Source organism: Suricata suricatta, chromosome 1 (genome assembly GCF_006229205.1).
Source record: "Suricata suricatta isolate VVHF042 chromosome 1, meerkat_22Aug2017_6uvM2_HiC, whole genome shotgun sequence".
Classification (NCBI taxonomy): domain Eukaryota; kingdom Metazoa; phylum Chordata; class Mammalia; order Carnivora; family Herpestidae; genus Suricata; species Suricata suricatta.
Genome location: NC_043700.1, coordinates 50,778,512 through 50,790,825, shown reverse-complemented (window position 1 = coordinate 50,790,825; position 12,314 = coordinate 50,778,512). Strand labels below are relative to the sequence as shown.

Genomic DNA, 12,314 nt, shown 5'->3' with positions numbered 1-12,314 from the left:
ATTGCCTAAAAAGGAAACTGCCTTCACAATGGCCAAATAGGGAGGGCCAGAAGACATATCTAACATTCCTGAGGTGGGGCCTGGGGTCTGGGGGCTATACATAGTTGCTTAATGTTAGTTAGCCAATCGCTCACCACTTGCCCAAACTCCACTTGGGGGTCCTTAGCCCACCCCATAATTGGTCATTTTCAAAGGACCCCAAACATCATGATTGGGTCCCGCCAGATGTAACGGATACCCTGGAGATTCTGAGAGGTTCAGATTGTTACCAGGGCTGCTGTGTGATTACGATTGGATTGCTGTGCCTGTGTCACCATTCCTTGTAACTCCCCTTTCCTTTTCCAAACCCCATAAAAGCCCTGCTCAACTATTGTTCGGGGCTCTCAGCACGGATCCACTGCATTGGTGAGGTCTGAGAGTCCAAGCTTAAGCCCAAATAGAAGACTCCTTGCTTTTGCATACATGATCGGACTCCTGGCATCTTTGGGATGTTTGCGATCTGGGCACAACACAGGCCATCCTAGAGATGCTTTCTAGCAGTTTCCTATAACCAGGCTCTAGCTTCTCCAGGAGGCCACACAGGATGGTTTAAATATGTATAAACTAAGAGGTGTTCTCTCAAATGAGTTGAAATGCATTTTATTTTTAGACAACCTACAGGGCATGTTTTTCTTTTCTTAAAAACAATGCTTCTGCTCCAAATAAATCAGGGCCAAAATCTGTGAAGAGCTCAAGATGACATCACTCCCATTTTTCTAAGCCCTGGTGTTATGTGAAGAGCAGCAGCCAGTTATGGCAACAGGTGATACATCCAAATTAATGGCCAAATTCATGAACATATTTCCATTTCTAAACCATCCTTAAATAAAATCATATATCGGATCCTCACTGTAGTCCAACAGAGCGATCATACTATCTGGATTCATATTTTCACCAGTAAAAAAAATAGTCATTCTTGAAATTTCCAAAGATATGCTTGATTTGTTCCATAGCCCCTGTCATAAAAGGTTTTCCTCTGTGTGGCTTCTGTACTTCAAGTTTGCCTTAATAGATTTCATGCAATCTTTGCTGGACTTCTTGCAGGCTTCTTTTGTAGAGCTGGTTTCCTGCAAGTGATGGTCCAGGACAGTGTCAACACCAGTGATGACCGTCCTTTCGGTACCTTCACTCTTGGGGACTTCAGCGGGGCCATTTCCACCAATGAGCAGGTCATGAATATGACCCTCTGTCCTACTGAGCCTCTTCCCCTCCACCTCAGACATAGCCCTCTAACATCTCCTGGATCTTGTAGAAGTCAAAGAACATCTCACTATGGCTGATGAGGTCCCAGGAGATGATTGTGATCGCAGATGGAGAGACAAGGCCGTGGCTTGGGCTTACTGGGAGCCAAGAGCCTCGAGCCAGAGCCGCACTTGGTGAGAGAGCAGAGAAGCCAGAAAAGTGAGTTTTTATTTGTGTTTCTGTTTTGTTTTTAACACAGCAAAGGTAACCAAAAATGTAAAAGAAAAAAAATAATTGAAACAAGCAATGATTTATAAAAAGTCATCAAACATGGTAACTTTTTAAAATGTTTATTTATCTTTGAAAGAGAGAGACAGAGCACAGTGGGAAAGGAGCAGAGAGATGAAGACAAAATCCAAAGCAGGCTCCAGGAAGACACAGAATCTGAAGCAGGCTCCAGGCTCTAAGCTTTAAGCACAGAGCTCAACGGGGGCTCGAACTCACAAGCAGAGAGAGCGTGACCTGAGCCAAGCCGAAGTTTGGCACTTAACCAACTGAGCCACCCAGGAACCCCAAACGTGGTGATTTTTTTTACCTAATCAAAGGAGACTGCTATAAGACGACACATTTTTTAAAAAACATTAAAAAAAACTAGAATTGTCCAAAACAAGGTATAGCCCCCTAGGATCAAACCAGCATGCTCTTATTTGAAAGAGCAGGTATGTGGAATGCAGGGTGACTAAGGCACAACCATACCAAATATCAGAGCTGAAGAGAAAATAAGACTGCATATGTATTTCCTTTTTGCCAGAAACAGACTTCTGTGGGGGAAAAAACAAATGCATGTTCAAGCCTGTAGGCACTAGCTGTAAACAGCTGAATATGAATAAGTCGCCAGATGCAGAAACCTTTTGTGGTTTCCTTGCTAGAAGACTGACATCCTCCTGACCAAGAGCAAGGAGATGGACTCAAGTTGGTTGACGAGAAAGTAGCAAAAGAAAAGTGACAAGATCACAGCTGCCTGTGTCCTGGCTCTCCTCTCTGACCCCTTCCTTATGGAATTCTTTAATTGTTTAAGTTAATTTATTTATTTAGAGAGAGAGAGAGTGAGAATGAGTGGGAAGGGGCAAAGAGAGAGAGGGAGACAGGTGATCCCAAGCAGGCTCTGCACTGTCAGCCCAGAGCCCTATGTGGGGCTTGAACTTATAAACTGTGAGATCATGCCCTGAACAGAAATCAAGAGTTGGTTGCTTAACAGACAGAGCCATCCAGGTGCCCCTTCCTGATAGAATTCTTTAGCAAAAGCTTAAGCATTTATGATCCCCAGAAATTATGGATCTTACTCACATCTAGAATGATAAGGAACTATGTTTTGAAAAAAGAGAGTATTTGACAAGATGCTTGTCAGTGATATGAAGCAAATCTAAGATAATTTAGGCCTTCTACAACAAGAGCTGAAGGACATGATAAAAAGCTCACAAATACAGAAGAGAAAGGAAAAATTAGGGAATATAGCACTGAAAGGAAAACAAAAAATCCATCGTGAATAGCAGCTCTGTAAAAAGACAACATGACATGTGCAAACCTGGAGATCTAAAAGATGGATTTGGGAAAACCATTCCAAATTAAATTGAAGGAGCCAATACACAGAGAGATTAGAGGCAGAAGGAGCACTGTGGGTCAGAATACAGACTGCATATGTATGTAGTACCAACCCTAGCTCAATATGGCTCCCAGACTACTCATGGCTAGACCTGTGTCTAGAGAAAGCCACAATCATTTAGAGTATATCACGAAGTATATCACGAAGATTAGGAGGGCAATCTGTGCCATCCTGCAAATGCATGACACATCAGAGTCCTTCCATTTTTGGCTCTTCTATAAGATACTGCTCACAGTTTATTACTCTCCCTTAGTCTTGAAAATAGGGTATTAGTTAGCAATACATTACTTGAACTAAGAAATATTGTGGTGAAAAATTAGAAAAAAAATAGATGACTAAATTAACCAATAGAATTAGGTAGAGAGGATCAGGGAGAGTTAAATTTACACACACACACACACACACACACACACACACACGTATCACAGATTATCTCTGAGATTGATATAGAAAATAAAATGAAAAGTCTTCTATTGAAATTTAACCACTATCAATACATTTAACCAAATAGCTGTAGATTAGTTAGCTGATCACAGTCCAGAGTTTGGATGTGAGATTTTCAGGAAAAAGAACACAACTTTGTCAGGATGCTAATGTATAATTGGATACTGTGTATTAAAAGACCAACAGGAATACCGGTCAATTTACAGTCCCACCCGTTTGCTATTTGGGTCCTTGCAACAAGTTGACATGCAGACAAATATTTACCTTTCTACTATAGTGTAAAAGATAATAAAATATATTTCTGTGATCACCCAGAGTTTATATTGGCTCTAAATTGTTTAAAATGTATGAAATTTAAGAGATAATGGAATGCATTTAATTTAGAAAGTAGCATGTAAGATATATGTAAGAATTATATTAGTAAATTAGTAAAAGGGAAGGCGAAAAACTAGTATGAACTTATTTTGTCATTCAGCAAAAATATTGAGTTTCTAATCAAGATCTAAACACAACTTAGGAATTCAATATCCAAATATTAAACAGTCATTATTTATTTCACAATTGTCAAGTACTCTTGATAGTCCATATATAACATCACTACTGTTCCTGGTACTGTGAGTATTGCAGTGAATAAAGCAGACAAAATTTCTGATTTGCGGAGCTCAAATTCTAGCAAGAGGAACAAAGGTCTGCACCATGAGCGGACAATTGGCCTATAGATAGTGGGTCTCAAATGTGGTCAGCTTTGCTCCAGATGGGGACAACTTAGAGAGTGAGAAACAAAGGAGTTGAATAAACATGCAAGGAAAAATAAAAAGCAAATTGGATCGTGTCATTTAAATTGTAGTGGGTAGATAGGGAATGGATGACATATACAGGCAGAGGTTGTTTAAATGTTAATAAGATCCATGGATTATAAATTTTGATGGAGTTGAGTAGTTTATGGATTTGAGGTGCTGAAGAGAGAATTCTGCCATTAGGAAGCAATGTGCGGTAAAACCACACACACACACACACACACACACACACACACACACACACACGCACACACACTGACAGGTACACAAAGCCTAAATACAACAATTCAGGATGGTACTCTGAAAACCTTCCTTAACACATTTGGAATGTCAGTAAATAAATAACACGGTAACGATTTAAAACAGCACTATTTGTGCTTTTGGCATCTTGTTTAAAAATTAATTGCTAAGATGAATATCAATGAGCTTCTACCTATGTTTTCTTCTAGAAGTTTCGTGGTAACAGGTCTTATGTTTCAGTGTCTGATTTATTTCAAGTTAATTTTTTTTTGAATGGTGTAGCTTGGGTCTAATTCCATTGTCCTGCGTGTGTTTCTTCCGTATTCTCCGCACCATTTGTTGACAACACTGTCCTTTCCTCATTGGGTATTCTTGGCTCCTTTGTTGGATATAAGTTGTCTGTCTGTAAATGACCATTTAACTCCCGGCTCTGTACTCTGTTCTAAGGGTTGATGTGTCTTATTTTTCTGCAAGAACCATATTCCTTTAATACAATGGCTTTGCAGTGTAATTTCAAATCTAGCTTTGTCCTTTTTTTCCTCAGGATTGCTTTAGCTATTCATAGTCTTTTGTGATTCCAAATAAACTTTAGAATTGTCTCTTCTATTTCTGTGAAGGATGCCTTCAGTATTTGGTTGGAGATTGTGTTTAATCTGTAGATGGCTTTGGCTAGCTTGGTCATTTTAACAATATTAATTCTTCTGATCCATGAAAACAGAATGTCTTTTCATTTGTTTGTGTTTTCTTCAATTCCTTTCAGCAAAATTTTGTATTTCCACTGTACAGAACTTTCACACTCTTGGTTAAATTTATTCCTAAGTATTTATCATTTTTGATGCATCTTGTATTTGATGCATGTATCCTACTCTAAAGAGGATAGATTTATTACTTTTTCAGATGTTCCATCATCTGAAGTTGTAAAGGAATGCAACTAATTGCTGTATATTGATTTTGCATCCTGTCTCTTTAGCAAAATAATTCATTAATTCGAACCGTTTTTTTGCTGACTCTTTGGGATTTTCTATATATAATATCATATCATTAACAATTAGGAAGAATGCTACTTTTTCCTTTCTAAGTTGGATGTTTTTATTCCTATTTTTCCTATATGCCCCAGCTAGGACTTCTGATACTGTATTAAATAGGAATGGTGAGAGTGGGCATCCTTGCCTTGCTCTTGATCTTAGAGGACAAGCTTTCAGTATTTCTTCCATTGAGTATAATGCTGTTAGTGGATTTAATAAGTATGGTCTTTATTATGTTGAGGCATATTCCTTTTATACCCAATCTGTGAAGAATTTTTATCACGAAAAGATGTTGTATTTGTCAAATGCTGTTCTGCATCTATTGAAATGATCCTGTGATTTTTATCATTTATTTTATTGGTGTGATATATTACATTTATTGATTTTTTTGTATATTGAAACATCCTTGCATCCCAGGGATAAATCCTACTGGGTCATGATGCATAATTCTTTCAATGTGTTCTTGAACTCAATTTGCTAAAATATTGTTGAAAAATTTTGTGTCTGTATTCATCAGTGATATTTATCTATATTTTTCTTTCCTTATCTTGTCTTTATTTGGTTTTGGTACAAGAAAATGCCAGCCTCATAAATGAGTTTGGACTTCCATATTCCCTACTCCTCTGAATTATGGAAGAGTTTGAGGAGGCTTGGTATTATTTTTTCTTCAAGTTTCTGAAGTGTTAATTCTTCTCCATTAAAGCCTCTGGTTCCAGAGTTTTCTGTGTTGGGAATTTTTTTTATTACTCATTATTGGTCTGTTTAGACTTCCTTTTTTTCCTGGTTCAGTCTTAGTAGATCGTGTACTCTTAGAATGTATCTGTTTCTTCTAGCTTATATAATTTCTTGCTATATAATTGATAACAGTAGTCTCTTGTGATTCCATGTACTTTCTGAAGTATCAGATGTAACGTCTCCTTTCTCATTTCTAATTTTATTGGAATCTTCTCTCATTATTTTTTTGTTAGTCTAGGTAAAGCTCTATCAATTTTGATTATCCTTTTGAGGAATCTGCTCTTAACTTAATTGATCCTTTATATTATTTTTATTGACTCTATTTCATTTATTGCCACTCTGATATCTGTTATTTCCTTCCTTAAGCTAACATTAGGCTTAATTGTTTCTTCTTTTTCTATTAACATGAGGTACAAACTTAGGTTGTTTATTTGCGATCTTTCTAGTATCTTAACATATTTATTTATTTTGATTAACTTTTCCCTCAAAACTGCTTTTACTGCTTCCCACAATAATGGATATGTTCTATTTCCATTTTAATTTGTTTTGAGATAATTTTTGAATTCCCTTCTCATTTCTTCTTTGATTCAATGTTGTTTAGAAGTGTATTGTTCAGTTTCATCATAGCGTTAGATCTTCTCACTTTCCTTTTGTTGCTTATTTTTAGTTTCATACTATTGTGGCCAGTCAATATGAGTTCAATCTTTCTAAGTTTGCTAATATTTGTTTTGTGGCCTAGCATAGGACCTATCCTGTAAAATGTTCCATATGCATTAGAGAAGAAAGTATATTCTACTGCTATTGGATGGAACGTTCTTTAAATGACTGTTAAATCATTTTTCCCCTAATGTGTAGTTCAAGTCCAATGTTTTATTCTTGATTTTCTGTCTGGATCATCTATTCATTGCTGATAGTAGAATTTTCTAATATTGTTATATTGTTATCCATTTCTCCCATAATGCCTGTTATTTGCTTAATATATTTCAAGGCGACGATGTCAGGAGTGTATGTATTTACAACTGTTTTATCTTCTCAAGGTATTGACCTATTTGTCATTATATAATAACCTCTGTCTCCTGTTACCCTTTTGGCTTGAAGTCTATTTTGTCTGATATAAATACGGCTTTGCCCGTTTCCTTTTGGTTCCCATATGCTTGAAATATCATCTTCCATCCTTTCACTTTGAGCCTCTTGTGTCTTCAGAGTTGAAATGAGTCTTCCATAGGCACCATATAGTTTGGTCTTGGTATCCCACCCATCGACTCTGTGCATTTTGATTGGTGAGTTTAAGCCATTTACATTATGGTGACTATTGATATTTAAGGATTTACTCCTTACAGTAATGTTGTATTACAGTGGTTTTGCACGGTATTTGATGACAAATGCCTCTGTTGCCACATTATAAGAAGTGAAAACCCTTTCTTGTTTAAGTAAGGCTCCGTTTACTTTTGATTTTAACAATTGGACCAGTTGGTAATTAGGAGCCTTCCTTTTACCTTCCAGAAGGTGGCGATATAGCACAAGTTTTTGCTTTCTCTTAGGCGTGCACCCAGTCTCTAAGATTGGGAGCACCTAAGTTTAAAAATAAAAATGGCAGAGAAAGAACAAAAAGAGGAGGGTGGCCGCAGAGTGGGAGGTGGTGTGTGCTTGGCACGTGGGGCTTTGGGTATGCTTTTGACCCAGTAGGGGGATCCTTGAGTGGGGCGTCCCAGAGCCCTGTGAGCTATCTTTCCTCTTTCCAGAAACTGAGGCAGTTGACAGGATATTATTTTCTTTAGTTCTTTTTGTCTGCCTTCTTCCTTCTCCTTACTCACCGAGGTCTCTCTTCAGAGACAGCAACTGGGTTCCTCCATCCGCAGCACTCAGAGCCAGGCCCCCACCCTCTGTTTTCACCTTCTACTTCTGCCAGGAAGGTCTGATTGGCCTGTTGCCCGACCTGCCGCTGTCACATCTGCCAACGTTCCTCCTACTCTGCAGTTTCGTTCAAGATTCAGGCCGCCCAGTTTTGTGGACATGGATGGAACTCATGGCTGTCTCGGTGTACTGTGCACAGGTGCTTTCGGTTTGTTTGTTTATGACTTAGTAATTCGTTGTATGTCAAAAACGATAGATTAAAAGAACAACGCATGGCACCATGATGCCGATGTCACCCAGTCCATTTTTGACTCTCTTCTAGTTTCTACTGATCTCTTTTGTTCCCTACCACGCTTCCTCCTTCCCTTTGTGATCTCATCGCTGTGAATGACATAAACACGCTGGCCACCTGAACCCCCCAGGCCACGTCTCACATCAGTCCAAATCTACATAGAACTGCATGTTGGATACTTCATAGTTAACCTGCCTAAAACTGAACCTTCTCCTATTTCTTCCCAAATCTGTACCACTCACTTTAGATTTAGGCCACCGTATCTTTTCAGGTGTGTCAGACTAAAATTCTGAAGTTTTTCTTGACGTCATCTTTATTTTATCCCTCAACCACTTTCAACCAACAAGCAAATATTGTGCCATACCAAGAAGTCATGTTTATAAAAAAAAAATCAGTCTGCCCAAGAGTGGAGGTATTTTGCCATGAAAAAGGAATAACAGTATAACTAAAGCCAGGAAAATCAGTAACCTATTGCATATATTCAGGCAAAAAGAACAGTAATTCTGCAACTTGAGAAAAAAATCTACTAAAACATACCTGCAACTAGCTACATATTTAATGGGAAGAAGTGAGGAGCAGTAAGATGCAGAATGGGCCAGGACATCCCTGCCTGCATTTCTTTTCAACATTGTACTGGAAATCTTACCTAATGCAATGCAAGAAAAGTAAGGCAGATAAACGGTCTGTGGATTTTAAAGGAAGAAATTAAAATTTTGTTTACAGACGACATGAGGCCCATGTAGAAAATCCAAACAAACTGACCCTAAAAAGTAATCCTAGAATTAATAATATGTGATTATCTTGTACCAACGTAGCAGGATACAAGGCTAATATATAAAATCAATTGCTTGCCTCCATGCTAGAAATGAACAGTTGTAGTTCTAATTAAAAAGAATATTATTTACATGGACAACCCAAAAATCTAAGTGCAAAAGTGTCAATCAAAATATAAAAGATACGTATAAAGAAAACTCTGAATAAATAGATCAAAGAACAACTAGTAAGTAAAGAAATGTTTCGTGTTTATAAATAGGAAGTCTCGACAGTGTCATCATGATTTTAGCTCTTCCCAACATGATCTATACATTCAGCCCATAGCAATCAAAATCTCAGCAATTATTTAGTTGATACGGACAAAGTGATTCTAAAGTTTATATGGGGTAAGAAATCAGAATATAGTCAATAATATTGTTATAAATTTGTATGGTGACAGATGATAACCTGACTTATGGAGATAGTTTTGCAATGTATAAAATATATAAAAATATCAAATCACTATAACATACATCTACAACTAATAGGATATTGTATGTCTATTGTTATACTTCAATAGAAAATACTAATTATGTTGATTAGAATCTTACTGAAAGATGTTTTCACTCATCTATTTTCTCAAAAGATATTCTTTATATTGTCCTTTATTGAAAAGTGTTGTTTCCTTTGATAAGAATTTATGTTTAATATAATTTATTGTCGATTTGGTTTCCATATAACACCCAGTGCTCATCCCAACAAGTGCCCTCCTCCATTCTTTGATAAGAATTTAAACTTTTCCTCTTATTTCTTACTTGATTTACTCCATTACCCTTTGACGACATTTCTGCCCCAGGCCTCAGTGTCCCCAGTCCATCCTTCAGAACAGCAAGAGCTGTACATGGTAAAAGTGTGAAGCTGTTATTCTCGATTTTTGCTCATCACCTTTAATATAAATGTAAACTAACAAATACAAGGCACATTCCAGCTCCACATTCTTCTCTACATTCCTCTTACACACAACAAATTCTTACACACAACAAAAAAGCAAATACTGAAGGTAGAAAGCTTAAATTTAGAAGACTCTCCCATACCTCTCTGGCTTCTGATATCAGGGTATTGTGCATGGAGCAATCTTCCTTTTAAATCTCTTCCTCTGAACTCAACCCAATCAATGTGTACTAGTAGCCTTCTATGTATTATTCTCTAATACGAGTATTAACTTGAATAAAGTCTTATTTAACACTAAGTATTACTCTGTATTTTAAATAACCACAGTTCTCCTCATGATTCCCTGTACTAATCCTTCAAGACTCAAGTCACCTGTATATCTTCTGAAGTCTTCCCTAAACCCTTTTCTGACCTAGCTTATTTTTGTGATGACACATTTCCTTGTCAATGCTAAATTATGTCTTGTTGATGGAGGGGCAGGTAGTGAGCATTAATGAATTCCCTCGGCATCCTGAAATATTCCAAAGGAAAGACTGTCTAAGTAAAATCAGCAAAACAATGGGAGAAATGCAGTTTAAGGCAAGTCTTCCAGCTCCCCACAACCACCCCTTTCCAATCTCAGCTTCTCCTATATGGAAAATCTGGATCCATCAAGGCACAGCCCACACTCTATAGTGAGTTCTAGAATCCTTTTGTTTTCATCCCAAATCATTCAAGTGTTTCTGTTATAAAACTTTGTTCTATGTATTCAGAATCTAGTTCAGTACGTGATGTACAGCTAATATGAAATAAGCATTCATATATTTTGCGTTTAGTAGATTCCTTAGGCAAAAAAGTAAGCCTCCTCATCAGAGATAACTTTTTTTAGATAAGAGTTAAATATGTAGAAGTGTGTGAAATTTGGAAACGCCTAATCCAACACCCTATCTAAATGATAGAGAAGGCCTTCTTCCTGCACAAGAAGACGAGTTTTTGTAGATGACAAAACTCTAGAAACTTTTATGTACACAACTATTTTCAGGTAATGGGGGTTCTAAGTTGGAGAGGATGCACAACATTATGTTAAACGTCTTTCTTCTAACAGTGACCATATACAGAAACTGATGCCATATCTTAAAATACTGGTACATTAAAATTGATATAGAACTGAGTGAATGGTTAAGGTATAGTTTTCAAAAGAAAAGTACTCTTATAAAAAACATTTTGTGATAATGATACACAGAAAAAGTGACATTAAGAGTAAAAAGAAGATTATACCAAAAATATTTTTAAGACTATATTTATGCCTACATTACATTTTCTCAGAACTCTCAGTACATAATATGTTAACTGCATACTCTACTCATTCAGTTTCCTAGATACACGTGTCCTTACAAATATATGTAGACTTATTTTCTTCCTACTCCCAGTTATGATTATGATTTAGACTCTGGGTGAAACTAGAGTGCTTAATAAATGCAATCACTGAACTTTCACAGACGCCACTGGTGTCACTTACTGGTGATAACTTAAGACCTTTGTACAAAATCAGTAGCTAGTACCTGGCGAAGTGGGCTCTTCCTCATTGCTCCTTTATTTCTTTGGGTCTGCTTGCACTGCCTTACACTTATGAACACATACATATAGAATATTGTGCATTCAAGGAGAATTTCATCAATCCCTGTTTTATGGGATATCCATAAACTACTAGTAAACCACTAACTTTTATATAATAGGTTAAACAATTTATTCTCTAATGTTTACATTCAATATCTATGTTTCTTAGTTTATAGGGGCCTTTTCAGATGTCTTCTTTCACTTAGTAGCTTGCATTTAAGCTTCCTCCACTCTATTTATGCCATGATTGTTCATTTCCTTTTAGTGCTAAATAACATGCCTTTGTCTGGATCTTTATTTCTCTATTTACCTACTGAAGGACTACTTGGTTGTTTCCAAGTTTTGACAATTATGAATAAAGTTTCTATAAACATCTCTGTAAAGGTTTTTGTGATGATCTAAGTTTTCAACTTAGGTTCATATTGTTGTGGTCAGATTTGATGCTTGATATGATTTCAATATTCTTGAATTTCTTGGGAATTATTTTGTGCCTAACATGATCTATCTTGAAAAAATATGTCTTGTGCACACTTTAAAAGAACATGGGTTCTGCTGTTTGGGGACGAAATGTTTTGTATATACCTGTACGTTCCATCTGGTCTAATGTATTGCTCAAAACCACTGTTGTCTTGGGGCACCTGGGTGACTCAGTCGGTTAAGTGTCTGACTTTGGCTCAGGTCATGATCTCATGGCTCATGGGTTCAAGCCCCACATTGAGCTCTGTGCAGACAGCTCAGAGTCT

General features: G+C 37.0%; 1 pseudogene; it reads right to left on the bottom strand.

Annotated features, from left to right (window-relative positions):
• Positions 1–829: 829 nt before the first annotated feature.
• LOC115300909 lies at positions 830–8,140 on the bottom strand (annotated as a pseudogene).
• Between the last annotated feature and the right edge of the window lie 4,174 nt (positions 8,141–12,314).